Source organism: Sminthopsis crassicaudata, chromosome 3, assembly GCF_048593235.1.
Source record: "Sminthopsis crassicaudata isolate SCR6 chromosome 3, ASM4859323v1, whole genome shotgun sequence".
NCBI lineage: Eukaryota > Metazoa > Chordata > Mammalia > Dasyuromorphia > Dasyuridae > Sminthopsis > Sminthopsis crassicaudata.
The window spans coordinates 362,713,377-362,718,568 of record NC_133619.1 but is presented as its reverse complement, the minus strand read 5'-3'; the positions used below and the strand labels follow the sequence as shown (position 1 = coordinate 362,718,568).

At 45.9% G+C, this 5,192-nt stretch overlaps 1 pseudogene; it reads left to right on the top strand.

Annotated features, from left to right (window-relative positions):
* The first annotated feature begins 1,905 nt into the window (after positions 1–1,905).
* LOC141562129 (homeodomain-interacting protein kinase 1 pseudogene) lies at positions 1,906–4,985 on the top strand (annotated as a pseudogene).
* Positions 4,986–5,192: the final 207 nt, after the last annotated feature.

Here is a 5,192-nt window from a genome sequence, read left to right as displayed (position 1 = left end):
CAATGTTCATGTGAGCAAATACTAGTTCTGGAAATGTTAATTTGTTTATTCATTTTACCCAGCAAGCACACATTAAGCACCTACTGTATGTAGAGCACTATGCTAGATATGGAGAGATATAGACATTTTATTTTATTTTATTTTATTTTTCCTGAGACTGGGATTAAATGACTTGCCCAGGGTTGCACAGCTAGAAAGTGTTAAGTGTCTGAGACCAGATTTGGATTCAGGGTTGGTGTTCTATCCACTGTGCCACCTAGCTGCCCCGACATATATATTTTAGATAACACTTTATAAAAAATGATTTGGTCTTCATGAAGATTTTAGTCTTGTAGCTGGGGCAAAGGCAAGGAAAGGGAAAAGTTAAGGATGTGTCTAGAAGTGAAATTTTACTTGGGATGAAATGCCACGTGGTGGAAGATTTTTGGAGCAGAAGACTGACATAAATAAGAATCTACTAACATGATATGAAGGATAAATACGAGAAAGTGGGCAGTGGTAGAAAAACATGTTAGGTGGCCATTGTAAGGTCAATGTTGCTGGAGAGGGTTGGTAGAATCAAAAATTCAGAAAGCACATTAAGGATAGAAGGAAAATTGGGGATGAAGATAAATCCTTGAGCTCTGCCTTTAATAAAGAAATTTGTCCTTAAGTAAATAATGTTAAATAAATAATTAAGTAAATAAAGTGATAAATTAAGTAATAAAGGTGCCATCACCTTTATTAGGCAATAAGTTCCTTGAGGGCATAATTCCTGTTCTGTTCCTGTCCTTGAGGAGCTTACCTTTAGAATGGTAGAAGCTGCTTGTCTCAAAGGCCTGTGGGAAATATAACTGAGACAAAGAGTGTCTTTAGCTGGAAATAGTCTTAGCTGGACATACCCTTACAAAATGCCAATACCTGAGAGCTAGAATGAACCTCAGAGATCATTTAGTCCAGGACTTCTTAACCTGGGGTGCCTAAATTTGTTTTCAAAAGACATTTGGATTATTATAATTCAAGACAGTTGATCTCCTTTGTAAGCCTATTTCTTTGCTTTTATGCATTTGAAAACATGAGTGAAAGACCGGGTTCATAGACTTCCCCAGATTTTTCACAGAAGCGTATGCCATCAAAAGGGTGAGAATCCTTGTGAGAATCTAGTCCAACTCTTTTGTTTCATAGGAGAGGAAAAAGAAAAGTCCCTCGGATAAGGTCATACCCTTAATAAGTGTCAGAGAAAGGACTTGGGTCCATTAAGGGGAATAAGCAGAGGACCTTATACTTTGTAGGTATTCAGTAAAAGCCAAATTGAATTGAATATAAACTGAGGTGGCATTTGCAAATGGGATAGGAGCACAGAACCACAAGGCCTAGATGAATTAAAGAGAACTAAAAATGAAAGGTTTAAAACTTTTGAAAGCCATGAGACCCGACTTTGTGCCATGACTAAATGGCAAAGGTGGGTTCCCTAGCTAGTTAATGAATCAGAACAAAAAGAATGCCAACAGTGAATCCTGAGGGAAGGGTAGAAAGGGCTAGATAAAACCACTGGGGATAGAGTTTGGGCAACAAAAAGGATCTGTCTAAAGAAGACCAAGAAGTAAAAGCTCCAGGATGGAAAAGAAAAATAAAGGTTTGTAAAACAGGAAATATAATGAGATACCTATGAAAATCTTTAAATGAGTGTTAGATCATACTTCTATAACTCTTTAGATTACAAAGGACCTGTGTCTCCACAGCTCCATGGTTAGGATTATTCCTAGGTGCTAAATCGGTTGTCTGGTACTTAACAATTCTCTAGCTCATTGAATTCAAAGTTCACACCTGTAAAGAGTTGACACCTGTCAAGGAGTTGACACCTGTGAAGGAGTTGACACCTGTCAAGGAGTTTGCTCATTGGTTCTTCAAGGAGTTCCCACAAGCCCATGGATTCTCTGGGAGGATATAAGGAGCCAACATTGAGTGGGGAAGTCAGTCTGGATTGGGTCAAGGAGAAGATCTGGACTTGAATTCCTGGCTGCATTTTCAGATCATTGAATTGAAACTAAAAGCTCCAGAAGCTCCCCAAGAGGTCTGCTCCCAGGAAACCATTTGCAATTTGGAGGAAACACAACATCAGAATAGATTAAGATCTTCTTAAATCCTTTTTGATTAGAGAAATACAAATGGATAAAGATTTCAGATATCATTTCACACCTAGCAGACTGGCTACAATGACAGAAAGAGAGAAGAGAAAGAGAGAAGAGACAGAGATAGAGAGAGAGCACCAGTACAAGGGTGTGCTAGAAGCTTCCACAATGTCCCCGATTCAAATGGACAGGCAGACAGTCTCATCGAGTGCCTTCTGCAGTGCAAAGAAACGGAAAACAGAGCCTTCTGGCTGGGACATTTCAGGACGGAGCAGCAACAAAAAGTATCCTACTCCCAGCAAGAAGCTCTCAGCCACACAAGGACAAGAAAACTCCTCTCAGCAGGTGACAAGGTTCAACCTCCCCTCTTATGACCAGAGCCTCCTTCTGCCAGCTCCCACAGTGGAGCATGTCGTGGTCATGGCTGCTGACAGCACCGGGGGTGCTGCCACCTCATCCTTCCCGAGCAGTCAGACCCTCACTCACAGAGGCCACGTTTCTTGGCTGGAGCCCTATCACAAATGTGGATTGAAGAGAAAAAGTGAGGAGGTGGACAGCAGTGGTAAAGGGCAGATCATAGAAGAACATCCCCCTGTCAGGCAGCAGAACAGGACTGTGGTGGGTGCCGCTGCCACGACCACCACCATGACCACCAAGACCAGCAGTTCCAGCAGAGAAGGGGATTACCAGCTGGTCCAGCATGAAATCCTTTACTCCATGACCAACAGTTACCAAGTCCTAGAGTTCTTGGGCCGGGGGACATTCGGGCAGGTGGCCAAGTGCTGGAAGCGGAGTACCAAGGAAATTGTCGCCATTAAGATCTTGAAAAACCATCCTGCCTATGCCCGACAGGGCCAGATTGAGGTGAACATCCTTTCCCTCCTGAACAGGGACGATGCTGACGAATCCAATGTTGTCCGTTTTTATGAGTGCTTCCAGCACCAGAATCACACCTGCCTGGTGTTTGAGATGCTGGAACAGAACCTGCATGATTTCCTAAAGCAGAACAAGTTTCGTCCACTGCAGCTCAAGTACATCCGGCCCATCCTACAGCAGGTGGCCACAGCTCTGAGGAAGCTCAAGAACCTTGGCCTGATCCACACGGACCTAAAGCCAGAAAACATCATGCTGGTGGATCCTGTGCAGCAGCCATACCGCCTCAAGGTCATTGACTTTGGCTCTGCCACTCAGGTATCCAAAGCTGTGTGCTCCTCCTACATACAGACACGCTACTACAGGGCTCCTGAAATCATTCTTGGACTGCCGTTTTGGGAGGCTATTGATATGTGGTCCTTGGGCTGTGTGATAGCGGAGTTGTTTCTGGGCTGGCCTCTCTACGCCGGGGCTTCAGAATATGAGCAGATTTGTTACATTTCACAAACACAAGGCCTCCCGGCAGAATACCTTCTGAGTGCAGGAACAAAAACAAGCATGTTTTTCAACAGAGATCCTCGTTTGGGTTACCCACTGTGGAGACTAAAGACGCCAGAGGAGCATGAGTGGGAAACAGGAATCAAATCAAGAGACACCCGCAAGTACATATTCAACTGTTTAGATGACATGGCCCAGGTGAATATGTCTACAGACTTAGAGGGAACGGATATGTGGGCAGAAAAAGCAGATAGAAGAGAGTTCATTGATTTGTTGAAGAAGATGCTGACAATTGATGCAGATAAGAGAGCTACTCCATGGAAAACCCTCAACCACCCATTTGTGACAATGACTCATCTTTTGGATTTCCCACCCAGCAATCATGTTTTGTCATGCTTTCAGAACATGGAGATCTGCCGAAGGACAGGGCACATGGATGATCCAGTGAAACAGATCAAGAACCCTTTGACCACCCATTTTGCCCCCAACACAAGCACAAATCTAACCATGACCTTCAGCAACCAGCTCAATCCCGGGCACGGTGTCGCCAGTGTTTTGGCGTCCAGTTCTACTGCAGCAGCAGCTACACACTCTCTGGCTGATTCGGATGTCCCCCTGCTGAATTACCCGTCTGCCCTGTATCCATCAGGGGCAGCACCTGTGGCAGGAGTTGCCCAGCAGAGTGTCTCCTTGCAGCCTGGAACTACTGCCATTTGCACTCAGACTGATCCATTCCTGCAGACTTTCGTCGTGCGTCCCCCTGCTTTTCAAACTGGACTCCAGGCATCTGCTCAGCATTCTGGATTCCCTGGGAGGATGGAGAATGCTGTGCCAATGGTACCCCAGGCGCCTGCTGCTCAGCCATTACAGATCCAGTCAGGAGTCCTCAGTCAGGGAAGCTGTCCACCACTCATGGCAGCAACTCTCCATCCTCAAGCAGCCATCATCACACCACAGCAGGTGGTGCCCTTTACTCTGAGCTGTGCACCTAGCCGGCCGGCGCTGGTTGGACACACTGCCACTGTCCTGCAGGTCTGGCCTGGAGGAACCCAGCAGATCCTCTTACCTTCAACAGGGCAGCAGTTCCCTGGGGTGGCTCTACACAATTGTGTTCAGCCTACTGAGGTCATTCCCCAGGCCATGGGGATTGGCCAGCAGCTGGGAGACTGGAGGAATGGGCACTCAGGTGGCAGCCAGTACAGTAGCCTTATGCAGCAGCCCTCTCTGCTGACAAACCACGTGACTCTGGCCACGGCTCAGCCCCTCAACGTTGGAGCAGCTCATGTTGTCAGGCAGCAGCAGTCAAGTGCCCTCTCCTCCAAGAACAAGCAGCCGGCCCCAGCTCAGGCCCAGACTGTCTCTACATTAGATGTCTCACCTACTCAAGTCTCCTCACTGATGGGGAGCAGCTCACTCTGTACCAACTCTTCCTATAGTCCCCCGGTCCCTGTGCAAGATCAGACTGTCATCATCCCACCTAGTAACAATCCTAACACTCTATGAGGCAAAGCTAGAACATTCATTTGTGGGCTTTCTTTTGTTATTTGCTTGCCTTTCATTTTTGGTTCTCTTTAATTCATCTAGGCCTTGTGGTTCTGTGCTCCTATCCCATTTGCAAATGCCACCTCAGTTTATATTCAATTCAATTTGGCTTTTACTGAATACCTACAAGGTATAAGGTCCTCTGCTTATTCCCCTTAATGGACCCAA